This window comes from Echinops telfairi, unplaced genomic scaffold (genome assembly GCF_000313985.2).
Source record: "Echinops telfairi isolate 266 unplaced genomic scaffold, ASM31398v2 ScPeMD7_2573;HRSCAF=3158, whole genome shotgun sequence".
Classification (NCBI taxonomy): domain Eukaryota; kingdom Metazoa; phylum Chordata; class Mammalia; order Afrosoricida; family Tenrecidae; genus Echinops; species Echinops telfairi.
Window position 1 is genome coordinate 5,111,007 of NW_022106471.1, and position 17,057 is coordinate 5,128,063.

Genomic DNA, 17,057 nt, shown 5'->3' on the forward strand with positions numbered 1-17,057 from the left:
ATGTGCAAATTCTCAGTTTATTCAAATTTTCCATAGAAATTTAGAAATCTGTAGCTCTGAGTCTGAGTTTTAAACACATTATTTTTTTAATTTTCCTCTTTCAAATGGCTGGCTCCTTTCTATAAATTACATTTATTTATAGAATATCTTCATGTGTAAAGAGATAAATGGAACGCATTTCCAGGTCTGAAGCATCAACTCGCACAGGCTTACAGAAGGAGCAAATTGGCCCAGTTATTGCCGAAGCTCAAATATAAATATTTACATTAAAAAACCCCTTGGTTGCAGCACGTGAACCTGTCACCATGAGTGTTGGGGGCGGGGGCAGGGGATGGACTTCAAGGAGTGTCCACATCTGAAAGAAATGGACTCTTAACGAATCAAAGCTTTGCTCTTGTAACAGCCAAAATCATCCTTTCCCCTTTCCACAAAATGCATCATTTCACGCTAGGAAAATTCTTATTTTTCAGGTGCCTGGGAGGATATTCCTCATAGATCTTCTTGACAAATGCTAGCTGTTAGAAGAAGTTGGAGGGAAAGGGGGTAGGGGGTGAGAATAACTAGGATAAATGTAAAATATCGGCTCCTTCTAGGATAGTAATCAGCTGTTTATTGGTCTCTACCACACAAGTACTGACCAACCACCGTGCTAAGTGCCAACAAAGTTGCCTTGGGCCTTCCCCTCCCAACGCCAGTTATCTGATTAAAGAATCTCCAAAAAAGGCACTATTGCATAATTTTATGGGTCTTAACAGCCCAGGTTGGCTGGCAGGAAAACTACCTAGGAGGGTTGATAAAGCAACAGTGAAAGATGATTGTATCTACTCCACTCACACCTCACCTGTTCGGTGCCTGCCGTAGAAGGCTGGGCTTAGCTCACCTGGAACCTGCGGGAGGTGGGCCAGGTGGAAGTAGAGAGAGGAGCGAGACAGGACAAGTAAAATTCTGCCTCGCTCCGGCGTTTCTTGGGCTGCACAGTTTGAAGTAATTAACAGCATTGTTAAGGACATCTTGATCTTTTCTTCCCTGTTACACAGCTAAGGCACATGAATACATTTTTAGCGGTGCTAAAATCATACGTACAATGATAATGTGATGATGGGGACGATTGTGTTTCTAATCACTAATAAGAACGTCTTTCCTGTAAAGGCAGCCACACCAGTGGTTCCCTCTGCTGAATGTCCCTGATTAGCAAGTGGAAGGCAGGGACATAATTAAGAAGTTATCTGTGGAAATAAAAATGCTCAAACCCGCCTTGGAATGTGATCCGTTTAACAGATAATTTTGAAGAATGTGGTATGTCCGTTTCTCTGCGGAGACTCACGTTAGTGATCCCAGGAGGGCAAATAAACATACGCTTTTAAATGAAGATATTTAAAATGTAGCACATATTTCAGCTTGTTGCTGTAACCTGGTCTTTTTTATGTTCCCCCTATAAAACCTAAATTACGCCTCTTAGGAATGGCTTTGCGGCTGGTTTCGTCTGAAAACACAAGACGTTTTTCCATGTCCCAGGACTTGAGTGGCTTTAGTTTGTAATCGCTGGTGGGCATTATCCTTTGCCGCCCCCCTGCTCGCTCCCAAACCCCTCTCGAAAGGCTCAGTCTCCCTAAAAGGAGGAGTTTTCTTTAAAATCCGACTTCATTTGAAATGTGAACTTGTTACAGATAGTCCTTGCTCCTGTCGCTCAAGGGACCAAGTGACTGGCAGCTAGGCTCCCCCCACCCCGCCCGACTCCTGTAACTCCGTGACACCCGGCAGTGTCTCCAGAAGCCGAACGGGGCTCCTTCGGGGGTCTCAATAAGGCCCAGCTAAGTTAGGAACAATGTCAGAAAGAGCTCAGTGGATTCAAGTAACATTTCTGCACCATGTCAGCGAAGACAGCAGGGCAGGCTGGTTGGCATAATTCTGGAAGATCTTTTTTTTTATTTTTTTGGGTAAATGCTCACTCTCTAACTCGAATGGAATGATTTAAGGTTTCATTGAGTAAACAAGCAACATATCCAGTTCTTTTTCCAAATCTTGTTATCCTTTAATATGCCGTTAGTGGGTTTTCATTTTTCAATGAGAACAATAATACACTTTTCCTTTTGTAGAATGTTCTCCACCCGGATGCAACGCTAAAATTCACTCCAGTCTGTTGGAAACATTTGTTCTCTCTCTCTCTCTCTCTCTCTCTCTCTCTCTCTCTCTCTCTCTCTGTGTGTGTGTGTGTGTGTGTTTCTTTCCTCTAAAATTCCTGGGATGTTCATTCCGTGGAAGCAATTAAAAAAAACAAAAACAAAAAAAACGCTGGGCTTGTACACATGCAAATTCATTGAACTAATCAGTCCCTCTTCCCCTTAAATAAATTATGTGCAAAGCTTTGGAGATTCTCCAAACAGTGAATTTACTCCACTCTTCCACCCCTCAAAAAAAAAACAAAAGCCACAAACATATAAGGCATTTATATTTCATTTGTTAATAAAAATAAACTACTGGTTTGAGTTTTAAATTTGGTTTTGCTTTGGGTTTTCCCTAAAGAATATTCAGTGATCACAAGAGAATGTAATGGCAGTAAAATAGCCCATCGTGTCCTAAGTATTTGATGAAAAATTAACAGTTAAAAAGGAAATTATCTTACAAACCCCACACTAGATATCAAGAGAATAGCACAATTAGTTTTTCAGAACAAAGTAAATTTCAGCAGATTTTAAATATAAACTTTTTTTAAAAACAGGTTAAGAAAATGAATTTAGACAAATTTGTCTCTTAACCTTTAAAGATTTCCTGCCCATTTCTGTATGTCCTTTATTACATTAATTTTTTATTTAAATTACACCATTAACTGGATATGAATTTATCAAGTATACATGTATTGATTTATAAAACAGTGCCATTAATTATTATAATAGCTAGATGTAGCTGATATTACAAAGCCATTTAAAGGTTTTTAATATAACTTGGACATACATAGATAGATAGACATTATAGACAAGACTACAATTTAAACTGGCTACCAGCAGTTAATGAAATCCTTGATTTATATTCTAGTTTAGAGATTGATTATATTGTTGCTTTGTAAAACTATTTATATTATGCCATTTTTCAAAGGATGTCTCAATAAAAAAGCTAAATAAAATATTCAGTCAATTCCCAAAGCAGATTTTGTTTTCTATATTTTAAATGCTAGTGAAAATAATTGATTGTATGTGTTCCAGGCTCTGTCATTTCCATTCCAGAGCTGGCTTTCTGGAAGGGAGCCTCGTTTGCATATGCACACTCTCACACTCTGGATCCAGGCGGAAACAAACCTCTTCTCTTTATTTCATCGTCCCCCTGCCCTACAAGCCCATGTCTATTTCACAAACCCAGCACATCAGGATGCATAAGTCTTTTTGGACATCTTTCATGTTATGCTTTTTTGTTTTTTTCCTTAAGGTTGTGGAAAACTGAGACTTACCACAAAGCTGCAAAACAGGCAGTCACGGAGAGTGTTTGGGCAAGAACACAACCTGAGAGGAAAAGGAAACACAGAAACACGAGGAAGAATCTAAGCAAATAACAGTAACACTTCTTTCCAAATGGGAATTAGCCAACACACAGATTGAAAGTTAAATTCTTTTCACATTGTACTGGGATGGGGTCTCCTAGTCTCTTTATTTATATCAGTGTTCCTTGCCTGGCAACATATGTTACCGATTTATTATAGTATTTTGACTGTTAGCAGACAAATCCAAAGGCTAGCGGAGAAAGCTCGCTTCATCTGCTGACTTTAACAACAACTGCAGGGCATCCTGGAGGGTGAGCCAATAGGCCCTTTTGAAGCTATAATACTATTAACCATTTTGATGCTGAAATATTTGTTAGAGCTAAAAGTTGGTTCTGTGTTCTTTGCTGGTGCTCAGGGTTTTTCATACATAAGCGTTAAGACATAAATGATTTGTTTTGTAAATATTTCAATAGCCTCCCAAGCACTTTCTTCCATGTGCCGTACATTCCCTACAAGCCGTGTGTAAGTGTGCATAGGCTTCTCTAGTTCCCTTCTCCCTTCCCGGGCACAGAAATGTGTGTAACACATTTATGGGTAAACAGCTATCAAGCATCAAGTTAAGTTGTCACTTCACTCTACCTCATGCCATTAATTCCCCGCTGTGCTATTAAAACAAATATCCCTTCGAATTTAAATGATCATGTTTCTCTGATGTAAAAATAAAGTCAAATTCAGTGCAGAAAAAAATAAAGTGCCAGCGTTTCTTTCTGTCTAAGAATCTGAACTTACAAAAGTTTCAGATTCTTAATTTTCGGCACCTCTCCTTTCAGCAAAGGAGAGGTGCCGAAAATTAAGGTCATCTTACTGTGTACATAATACTAGGCAAAAGTTTATACCTTTTAATCTGTCCAGATGGAAGTATCTGTTTGAGAACTTTATGTTTCGGTTAAACGTAATCATTGTTAAATTGCCAAGCAATAAATTTCCATATTTGAGTTCCTTGTCATGTCATTCAGCCAAATCATCAAGCTTTATGCTATTTTAACATGCTAGAAGGAATGTCCTTCTCCACCTAAGTACCATGTCACGTTCACCTACAATTCTGGGTATATTTTTATAAGATAGATTGCATACCCATGATTCGAAGTTTTAGAAATGGAATCTCAAAGAGTGGAAGCCGTCTTTTTCTTTTTAAAATTTTCTTCCCAAATAGGCTTGGGCTCAACAATTAAAATTTAACATAACTGTGATATTAAAATTCAAGTGAAAAAATAGTATTCATAACAGCACTTGGGTTTGACTATCAAAAAATGGGCATCCAAGGAGGACCAGGAATTGACTCAGTCCCCCTGGGATCCCGAGGGCACTAGAGGTATTGTCTGTGCAAACCTACCTAGGGCAAAAGATTCCGTCTACAAATCGTAAGAATGACATAGTTCTCCAACATATTTGAGGATATGCAATCATACCTTGTTTTCAGGTGTGATTCAAATTTCATATGAAGTTCGAACTGAAAACAGTGGGATGATGACCATTTATCTGATTCCCATCTTTATCTGAAAGTTCTCAGGTTCTCGTTCATAATATACTTTCCAAACTTGTGTTTTAGTATTAATTATAATGACCCCGTCCACTCCAACAAAAACCACAATAACAAGTAAATTTCATGTGTATAGCTAGATAGATCGAGATAGAAAGATAGGTGTTTGTATTGATGATTAGATATTTATTCTATTAATTTCTTTTGGGGGGGCCCTAGAGATATCTTAGGGTGGCATGTAAGTAATTTTTAATCAGAAGTAATTATGATCAAAAGGATTTCAGCTCGAGAATGAGGCCGACTTTGCCAAAGTCTAAAGGCACAATAGTTCTGAAAATGATCGTAGGTCGTGTCGGGGATACCCACGGTGTTCAAGCCTAATGCTTCTGTTCCAGGAAGGAAGACATCCTGAATGCACAGAACAGGACACGGTCATTTTTGTATCTTCTGAAGAGTAACCTTCTTAAAAGAAAGAATGGTGGTGATTATAGTAGAAGCCATAGAGTTCTCTTCCCACACATAAAAATAGTGTGTTTTCTGAGTCAACCTGGAGTCCCCAGCAGAGTTTTATCCCACACTTAAAAGCCTGCCAACTGAGAGCATGAGGCCCCACGCTCTTGAGAAGACACCCTCTCTCTGCTCTGAGTTCGTTCCGTTGCCAGGGCCTGTGAAGTCTCCATGTTGCTTCTCCTCAATGTCTCCTTGCTTTGCCCCGGCCCTTGGTCCTCTACAGTGTCTCCCTCTCCTCCATCCTCACGCAGGTGTCTCTTGAAGGCTTGAGTGTAAAGATGCGGGTTCTCCTGGCTTCTCGGTACTGGCTCTGTCATGACCTTTCTGTAATAGATTTCAAAGGTCCCTGGGAGGAACTGGAAGGGATTGTCCAAGCCTAGGCTGGGAAGCCCTGCTCTGGGAGTCACCCGCACCCCTCTACCCCTACTTCCAGCACCTCGCACCCCCACACTCCAACAAGCATTCTGCTTTGCCCATCACCTTCGTTTCTCTGCCCCCACCCCGCCCCTGTTTCTGACCTGCCCTTTTTCTGGATCAGACGCGGGCAGGTTGAGAGGTAATGAGAACCAGATGGACATCGTGCAGAAATTGCCCAAATGGGTATGAGAATGTGGGGAGCTGTCAGGCATGGAGAGAAGCTGGAATTTTTCAGCAATAAAACGGGATTTATCGCCACTCTACCAGAGTCATTGTCGACAACCGTTTACCTTGACAGAAACCCCATTCCAACAGGGCACGCCGATGCAGATTCTTTTTTCCCAAAGAGTGATGATTGGTATTTGTTCTAAGGCTCAAATGGCCTGCACTAAAGGTGAAGCATTAGGCCGAAGTCCTGTATCCCCCACTGAGGCAAATGAACCTGCTAAAATAAGTTCCTTCCACAATGGCTGTGTAATTGAAACCAGAAAGTGAGAGAATTTGATAAATTGCTTGACCCTGAAGGAATGTTAAGGTCATAAATTTTCATTGCATTTTTCCTTCTTTTTTTTCTTTTTTTCCCCTCGTCTTTTTATATATTGATTATATTAAGTATTTGCTTCAAAATTCAACAAGCTTACAGATCATCGGTTGTGGCCCCAGGGGAAAGCACAGTAAATCATCCAGTAAGAGGGCAGGGGGGCCGGCTCTCCTTCTCATCCGAAGACGGAGGCCGACTCTTCGGCGTTCCAGGGACCCTCATGGAGGCGTCTCACATCGGAGAACTCTCCCAACTGAGCACGTTATCCGTCCTGGTATGGACAACATCAAACCCTGCTGCACAGATTCTCGTGTTTGTTCTCAGAAGGGGGCTTGCTGTCCTCTTATCATTTAAGAACGATGAACTGTTCAGAGGCTGGCAATCCACTGGGAACGCTCACATCCACATACCTTACTGGCCCTGTCGCCTAAGAATAAGAACAACTGTACTTTAGCTGAAAATAGGCGATCCGCATTTGGCGGGGGGAGGGAGGGGGAGCGTTAAAAAATATATTTTTTTAATCTGGGCAAACTGAAAGTGCGTCTGCGTCGGTGTGTGTACAGAGGCACTCGGACCCTCATACTCTGAATGCTGGCGTTGGCAAGATAGCTTCGAAATGATTGAAAGTTGTTATCATTTTTAAGCTGAGTTATTTTAGTGTGGAAGTAAAACACCAGTCGCCAACAACAAAAAGCAGCATATAACGTACAAGCGGCCGAGAGACACAATCGGCACACATTTCTACACACCTTGCTGGAAGGTTCTACTTGCATTTCTCAAAAGTGACTCAATTTCGTTTGCCAACATTTCAAGTTCACTGTGTTCCCTACCGATCACTTCTAGCAAGTACATATGCGACCACATGATACTCTCTCCGCCCGAAGCAGGGAGGTTACACATTTTCTTGACATCCCAAACATCTTATCCTTGAAAATGGCAGAGAACAGCCTCTGTCCTCTATATGTGTGTATCCTGGCTGTTGTGCCTCATTACATCAATAAAGTCTGAGGTATTTGGCCACTAAATGGGTCACCATTCCATTCAGCATCTTCTAGATTTAAATGTAGAACACAGGACGTGGGAGACAAGGTGAAACTTCTGATTGACCGCCAGCCCAGTGTCTCTCTGATGTAGGGGAGATGCATGCTGGTGTGTTTTCAAAAGCAATGGACAGTTTAGAAATTGAAAACAGTATTCATTTTAGGATGCATATAGTATTGTACAGTCAGATGAGGGATCCAAGTTTTCCCCAAACCCGTCTGAGTTGTAAAAGAACAATATAAGTTCGGTTACATTCCATAAAAATATTCTCTGCAGGAGTAAGACAGAATAATTCCCATTTCTCTAGTCTCACTTAATTAGTCTAAGAAGTAATGCATGACCGATGGGCCTGTAGAACATTTCCATCTCAAAAAGGTGTTTCTTAAGTCAGAGAGTAGAAGCAGAAGACAAGTACATAAACGAAATCAGTCTCAAATCCGAACGATCCCCAAAGGCAAAAGTCACCCTGAGTGTTTGAGTGCTGCCCAGGAGGAAATTGTATGCTGCTAAGAAGGTTGGAATCTGCCACCAAAGTACAGGGCAGGGGGTTTTGGGGGGGTTTTTTTGGCTTTGTTTTCATACATCATTGCTTGTCCATCTTTGTTTCACAGAAAGATCATCATGGCAAACGCATGATGTGCCTCTCGGTGACTTTGGCGGCACTGAGGACGCGGCTTTCTTTGGCACTTAAAATTCTTTTTTGTCTCAGAGCCATTTCAGAAAATAAATAAATGAACATGCATAGACACATGTGCATGTATATATAGCAAGCATAAATAAAATATGAACAGCAAATGGCTTCAATCACTAATATTTTTGCAAACTAATGTTCAGCTGATGCGACTCAATTTTATTTTGCATCGCATTAGTGTCATCATGGTAATGACTGGCCTTTATTCACTAACAGTTTGAGTCAGCACTTTAGGACGTTTTCAAATTAGGTCACACTGCACATTTGTGGCTGATACAAAGGTTGATTAAGAGAGCTGTGCAGTTTTAAAGTGATGTTGTGTGAGTTGAATTAAGTTCTCTCTGATAGTTACGGGAAATGGGAGCCCCATAACTCGGCAGAACTAATGCCTGGGCTCTAGGGGGAGACTTTCCACACAGCCCTTGAAGTCATGCTCATGGACCATTTAACCAAGTCCTCTGCCTGTTGGCGAAGAATTGTATCATGGGGCCTGGAACAGGCCATGGATTACACTCAGTACCCTGGAGGCCTGGCGCCCAGTTTCGTTGCAGGAAAAGTCAGTTTGTGCCTTTAGATCCCTTTTGCTGTCTTCCATGAAGACTCCCCCACCCCAGCCCCGCTTCTAGAAACATTGACTATTTTCCTGAAGTCCAAATGATCCCACATCACAATCTAAGCATTTACTCATAATGGAACAATTCTGAGGCAAGGCAGACCATATATATATATAGTCTTAGATTTTAAAAATATCATGTATACATTATCTGTTTAAATTAGTATCATCACAGCAAATCCACAGTCTTGTCTAAAACATAAAAGCCTAGGATTTTCTCTCATTCACCCACCACTTCAAATGAATTAAAAACATAGGCTCTGAGAAGCAGAGTAGCTTTTTTTTTTTTTTTGCCATGCCGTACTTATTTTATGTACTTATTTTGCAGAGTAGCTTTTACTTGGGGCAGTGAGGAGAACAAAAAATAAAAGCTGAGACTACTAAATGTTGGTTTCATCAACAGGACAAAAATAGCTATTATTATTAATGCTTTATTCATATTATACTGCTGTCTCCGTAAAATGAAGGAGCCATATATGTATGCATATCTAGGTATGTCTGCACTTGGGAGAGGGGGCGGTTTCCAAAAATCCATGGAAAAATGGAACTGAAAGATAATGGACATTTTTTGACGTCACCTCATGTATGTGTGTATTCCATACATAGACACACATTACAATATACATCTATACATGTTTGTTTGTTTACTTGTGCAAGTGACTCTGAATGTCAAGGACCCTGTAGGGAGCCTTGAACGTTGTATGGGACTGAGAATGGCGCTGAGCCTGACAGCTTGGCTCCTGAGAACAGGATAGGATTCCATGCAGGTTTTCTTGCACATATCCCTTGCTTTCTTTGAACTGCTGTCCTGAAACTTCCCATTCTGATGTGAGCTGATCAAAGCAGGTTTGGGGGCCGGGGTGGTTTCTTTAGGGTAAGTTAAATTCCAACTCCTCACACAGCCCCCTTTTCCCCCCCAAACATGTAATTCCTGGGCTCTCTGCTTTCTCCCAGCACCACCCCCCTGGACACACACACACACACACACACACACACACACACACACACACGCACGCACGCGCGCGCTCGCACCAGCATGCACACTCTGGAGCCCTGAGGCCAGTTCCACCCAGGCTCGATTCGGGTCCATCTGGGTTTTCCGGGAAGTCAGGCCTGACCTTGCTTTCTAGATAAAAATGGGTACCCGAAGTATGAAAATGGGGTTCTGCTTAAAAGACACAAGAAAGAGGGACACAGATTGTGCTTTTCTTTTTTAAAGTGCCCCAAATTAAGAACGTTCATGTGTGATAGTCATAATTATTGTCAATACTTCTGTGTTGAATATGAACAGAAGGAATATAAATAACTCAAGGGAGACAAAGAGGGAGGGGGCTGTAAAGGGAGAGGGGAGAAAGAGAAAGGATGCCAAACCGAGCCTCCTCCACCTGTGCCAAGGTTACCCACCAGGTTGTCGCTTAGCTGGGAAAGATCACCGCCTAGTCCCTTCTCCTGCCCTCTGTCGCCTTCGATTTTGCTGCCGTTGGCCACTGGTGATCATCAGTATATTGAATAAGCTGTGTCTAGACATGGTACAAGCCCCAAATTCCCTTTGTGGCTAAAAGACAGAAGTTGCTCGGCCTAGGTCTGTCATGCGGGTCTTGAAATGCAATGTCTTGGGGTCTCGGGGAAAAGACGGATGATGTTGCTGGCTCCCCAGTCTGCCCCTGGGGACCTGCCTGAAGGGGAGCACTGCCTCAAAGGCGTCACTTGGAGGACTAAGGGGCGCCTGTCCTAAGCTCCGATCTTCTCCAATTGCGTCACATAAATGGGAAAGTTGGACACTGCAGAAGGAAGAATTGATGCCTTTGAATTACGGGGCAGGCAAAAATACTGAAATACCGTAGCTGCCAGGGGAACAAACCGATCTGTCTTGGAAGAAAGACAGCCAGAAAGTTCCTTAGAAGTGAGGGGGGTGAGACCTTGTCTCGTGTCCTAGGGACGTGCGATCAGGAGAGACCAGCACCTGGGAAGTACCTCATCCTTGGTAAAGCAGAAGGCAGTGCAAAGGAGGGAGACCCGCATCAAGGGACTAGGTTGACCCCACGGCTGCCACACGGGCTCAAACACACAACCTTTGGGAGGATGGCGCTGTGCCTGGCAGGGTTTGGTTCGGCGGTACATCGGATCGCTATACCAATGAGTCCGTACTTGACCACCACAATCTCTCAGGCACCTACATTTTCATGTGGGACACGCCCCTGGTGTTTCCAATCATCGACTTTACATTTGTCAACGGGCCACTTGGCAGGCTAGCTAGAATGGGTAGTGCGTTTTCCTTGAAGTGAGTTCATTTGCTCCGCCAGTGAGGTCCGCCCTTCCAGCCACTGAGAGGATGGAAAGCTGAATCAGCGCAAAGATCACTGTGAACAGGTACAAGCATTTTTATTCTGTTGTTAGACAATTAAGGGGCTACTTGCGTGTCTCCAACAGTTTAATTTAGTGCACGAGAAAAGCATCAAGCGAGTTATGTTTATTAATCATGGGGGTTTATGATTATTATTTTGCCAAACGGATACAGCAACATTACAGAGGGACAGCATGACTTTTGATGAGCTGGAGTACAGTGATTAAATAAGGTTAATCCTCATTTCATATGCTAATAGGATATTTATAATCTCTACAGCATATCCAATGTAATGATTTTATTCTCCGTTGTTCAAAAAGTATTTCTTATTAGGGAAGGAGACTATCCTTGCATTCGCCATAGATGTTAGTTTAATTGGGCTTCAGTGCATTGGGTATAATTAGTCCACTTCTCTAATATTTCATCTATAATTAGACAATGAACAATGTGTTAAATTTCATAAAATTGAAGGGTTCAAAAGAAAGACTTCAAAAAATTTCTAAATGAGCGTGCCATTTTCAGACTTTCCCAAGCCTTCTAAAGCTGTGGCCCACACGAGCTCATGGAGAGTCCAGGGGAAGCAGAAAGCAGAGGCATGGGCTCCCCCAGTCCGACCAGTCCACCCAGTGAAAATGCCGGAGGCACAACTGTTTGGACCAGACTCAGCCAGGACTGGAGAAACTGGCCAAAAGTCCCCATGCTGTCATCCCCAGATTCCTGCAAATATCAGCCTTCAAGACGGTCTTTCAAATGGCAAATTTGTTTGGTTTTGAATTTGAGTTGTTATTATTTTGGTTTGGGTTTTCTGGGGGGGAGGGCGGGGTGCATGTATGCCCCAACATGTAGTATTCTTTCAGCCAAACTCATTCCAGACAGAAACAGCCTAGGAAGATTTATCATGGGAACTACGTTGTAAATGGTATTAGAGAACATGGCCAAGTCAAGAAAGAGTGGGAAAAGAAAATGAGGAACTGACTCATGATTTTGAAAACTCCTTCCCTGACTGAAGTGAGACGTCTGAGTGTGTGTGTGTGTGTGTGTGTGTGTGTGTGTGTTGGCCCATCCCAATTCAAATGACTCATTAGAGGAAACCTGGAGAACTTAAAGAAACAGACAAAGATTGTGGGGTTTCAGGAGAATTTTCCCAAGGGCCATGAGGTTTTTCTTTTCAGCACTTCGAGTTAGGGGGAATTAGTAGAGATAACACGTCAATATGACTCCATCTACGGGCTTTCTCAGATACCACTAAAATGTCAACCCTGTAGGACCCTTACACATTGGGATGGGATCTGCATGGTCGACAGTTCGAAACCATCAGCAGCTCTGCCGGAGAGAGACTGGGCTTTCTACTCCTGTCAACAGTGACAGTCTGGGAAACCCCCGAGGGGTTGCCAGGAGTCGGCATGGACGCAATGGCAGTGAGTTCTTGTGGCTGGTTTGATCGGACTTTTGGACAACTCTTGCATCTTCATTGTGCCCTTCCTGTGGGCATTTTGTTTGTTCAGTTCTACCCAAAAGAATGCTAACTGCCAAGGTGATCATTGGAACCCAGCAGCCTATCCATTGGCCAATAGAGAAATAAAGACCCCATAAAGATTTCCCATAGAATTTCTTTTGAATCAATGACTTGACAATAAAACACAGTTGGTCCCTACATTAGTCAGACTTCCAGGGTGGGGGGGGTTGTAAAATTCTTGACCTCCACATGGGAGACAGAAGTTTGATTCCAAACAAATGTACCTCATGCACACATCCATCTGTCCATGGAGGTTTGCTTGGGGGGGTCTGCTGCCAAATAAGTTTCAGCGGAGCCCCCAGACTAAGATAGATTAGGAAGAAAACCTGGAAGTTTCCTTTCTGAAAATCAGATCATGAAAACCCAAGGGCCCCAATCCACACTCATCACGAAGTTGGAGCAAGGCCCGCAGCGCTTCTTGCCATTGAATGTGAGGCATTGCACCGTGCCATTGCCCCGTGACTTGGGGGCCAACTCGATGGTAACCACAGCAACCTGGAACAGAGTCATGACCAGGCATTTCAGCAGAGGGGTGAAATTCAGAAAAGTAGTCCCATACAATGGAAAAATCAAACGGGCATACTGAAGTCCCCCAGAGAGTACCAACGGCAGGAAGCCCAGGGCCAGCCCAGGGAGGCCAAGGTTCTTGCTGTTGTTGGTTTCCGGTTCAATCTAGCCGGTTCAGGGTCCCAATGTCCAAGAGCTGAAAACTTGCTCAGTCCTGCCTCAGCTTCCCTCACTGGTGCTGTTAGGTGCCATCGAGTCCCTTCCAACTCATAGTGACCCTGTGCACAACAGAGAACCCCCCCCTAGTCCTCTGCCCTCCGCACAATGGCCCCTATGCGGTCACTCTGTCCATCCATCTTGCCGAACGGCTCCCTCTTTGTCACTGTCGTGCTTCTTTACCAAGGATGAGGTCCTTCTCCAGAGACCACTCTCTCTCTCCTGATGGACCATCTCCAAAGTATGTGACACCAGCGCTCACCATGCTTGCCTCGAAGGAACATTCTGATTGTACCTCTTCCAAAGCAGATTTGTCTGGTTTTTTGGCAGTCCACGGTGCTTTCCATAGTTTCACCAGCACCCTCATTCAAATACATTCTCACGCCCACTCCTAAACTGAAGGGGAAACGGGAAGAAGGCAGGATCGAGTTCTAGAAGCCGAGAAGCGAGACCTCAGAGCCACTTCCAAAGCAAAGAGAAGAGGCGTATCCCAGCCTCTCCCTCCTTCTCCAGTGTCTCACTTTGCAGAACCTGACCAGAGTGGAAGCCAGTGGGTCATAGCTTTCCACTGACAATGGGCTTTGCAAGGCTAAGAACCACGGAAGGAGAGCGCCTAGGGGAAGGGCAAGAATAGGTCTGAAGGCAAAGAGATAAAGGATCGACTCAACACCTTCTCAACAGCCTTAAGACCACTGTGGGAAGATACAATTCTAAACCAATCCTGTATGACTACAGTAGAAGGAAATCGATATTTGTTTCTGTTTCGAATTCTAAGGCACTATCCCCAAGAGCAACAACTAGCAGGGTAGTCATCATGGTGGTGGTCAATAGTCAAGCAAACTCAATAGATATTAGCTGCGTAGATGAGAAAGGGCTACGCAGGCTTCCAAAGCTAAGGCCACCTCCGCCCCGCTGTCTGAAGTTGGTGATGAGGGTCATGTGTAGCTTCTACCCAGCTGTAGCCCTCAGCTTTTGGCAGGACAGTCCCAATTTTGGGCATTTTTAAAAGTCTCAATTTTTGGAAAGAATACACGACAAGCTAGGGAACGGTCTATTTGGTCCATATAGACCAAATTTTTAATCAAGACCCCCCAGCCCCCGGTCAATGGTGTCCCGCTTTATATCTGGTCACCTTACCATAAGCTTTTCCCCATACCAAACACAGCCTGAGCAAGGATAAAAGGATTTATTCAGGAAAGAATTGCTACACCCTGGTTGCTCTTACACCCCCTAAGGCTCAACTGCTGCCCTGTAGTCCGGTCAACTATGGGAAACACAGCCAGCCATTTGCTGGATAGTGAATTCCAAGTCATGGCAAGCCCATGACTGTCAGAGCAGAACCTCTCACCAGAGAGTTTCCAGTGCTGATTATTTGGGAAGGAGATCACCAGGCTTTTCTCCTGAGGTGCCTCCAGATGGACCCAAACCTCCCACCCTGTGGTTCACAGGTGAGCGCATTAGCCATTGACACCAACATGGTTAAAGTAAATCAATAAATCCTCTCGTCTCCCTTAAGCTATTATTTCTTAAAACAATGTGTTTTGTTGCTTGGGCTCAAGTACAATGATGAAACCTAGATCCATTCCAAGGTTTTGCACCCTATCTTTTTGCTCCTCTATGTTCAGCCGCATCGCTTACCTGTTAAGATGCAAAGCACTGTTCAAAGAAATTTACATTTAGTCCAACAAAATGAAGATTTTATAAGTTGACTTTTTTTTCCTTCTTCCTGTCCAGAACCCATATGACTTGGAAGGAAAGGCCAAAGGGAAATCATTGCTATTTTGGACAGCAGCATAAATTCTCTTCCTATTTTCAGCCTAGCTTTTAATTTAATAAGTTTTATGACCCTATATTAAGTACATATGTTTTACAAGATGTGGTGTCCCTTGAGTCAGCCTGAATTTGCTCTACTGTACCAGAGTTAAATGAATGAATACTGTGTTTCTGATTTGAGTTCCCCCAGCATTTGATCCCGACAGTGCACCTGGTAAACCGTCCTAAGTGAGCCGAGCAGACGAAGAGCTCAAACGTCATCCAGAGCCGAGCACGTACTGTTTAGAATTCACCGCACAAATGTGCTTCTGTGCGGTCCTTTGACTTTCACATCCCCTTGCCTGTGTTCAGAGTAAATAAAGACACACTAGATAGTAGGCGTGGTCTATGGTCTTCAGAAATGGCAACTCACCATACAGTGTTCAGTGCTTATTCCAATGGCCAGCGGGGAGCCAGTGAAAGAGCTCGTGTTTTCTCAAATCTAGATTTCCGCATCTTGAACAACCATCTCTCCTTGGAAATCCGAAGTGATTTTAATTTTTTTTTTTTTTTACACAGGTGCCCTGTCATCAGAAGCCCCTGGTCATTTGAAACTGAGTTTGGTGCTATTTAAACATAAAGAGGTTTACGCCAATCCCGAAATAAGGGTGGTCAGAATAAAACAATTATTATCTAAGTGGAAACGGTCCAGTTCCTAACAGAAGGAAGAAAAGAAGGGTGGGAGGAGCATTCTCCAGAGAGGCAGAGGTGTGATTGGGTAAAAAGCTATGAGTTTAGGAGGTACTAAAATGTAGCAGCCTTCAAATAAAATTATAAAACAAAAAAAACGTGCTTTTTCATTATTAAGGTATAGTAGATGTCTATAACTTTCCCAAGTACAGCATTGTTGGGTAGCTGAATATTCATCGAGAAAATCTGTATAGCATAATAGGATTTCTCTGGAACTGTGCTAGACACAATTGGAGTTTCAATTCTGATTTTAAAATGGCCTCGTGATATATGTCAAAGTAAAGCAATAGCTAACTAAAAGTGTGCTTTACCACAATGGGGTCAGTGTGGCACTAACACAAGATGGAAAAGTTAGCCTTCACACCACAATTTCAGATGATGTGGCAGGCTTTTAACCATATACACTTCAGTGTACTAATGTATGAAATCCAATTCCATAAGCCATTAATTTCTTTCCTACTCATTTTGTTTGCTTTTGTCTTACTTCAGTGACTTTGAAGGACATGACCTTAAAGTATAAGTGGTTATTCAGGAAAACCACCCTCAAAGATCTACATAAGAATTGATGTTTATTTCACAAGGCAGTTCACAGTCATGTAGGGGCTCGAAAATTGATATGTTGACCTGTGATTTTATTGTTGGAGGAAACCATCCATTATTTTCAAAAGGGGGGTGGGAATCAGAGCCTCTCTACATTTCATTTCAAGATGGAGTAACCAAAGTAGTAGACTTTCCCCAAATCCATTTAAGTAACTGGTACCTTATAGGTTATTTTCACTTAAAGGCTTTTGGGGGGAGGCGGTGGGGGTGGGGTTTGTTTCATTTTTATAATAAAATGTGAGCTCTTCGTACCCAGAAACTCTTGGTCAGCTGTGTGGGACAGCCCAACTGTCTGAGTTATGGCCACAGTGCTGAGAAATACAGGTTAGGATGGAATGTTGGCACTAGACTCCAGGAAAACAAGGGCCAACCATTTTAACCCGTCACGGAGAACTCCTGGTCACCTCCCAAGGGGCAAATTGATGTCAAGTTCTGCTGTCTGTCAGGATTAAGTGCCTGTTTGCTTTTTCACTAACATGTGGTTTGAGAACAAAGCAGCTCAAATCTCCTCAGTCCCTAACAAAGCATCTCAAATTGCTGAGTAAAA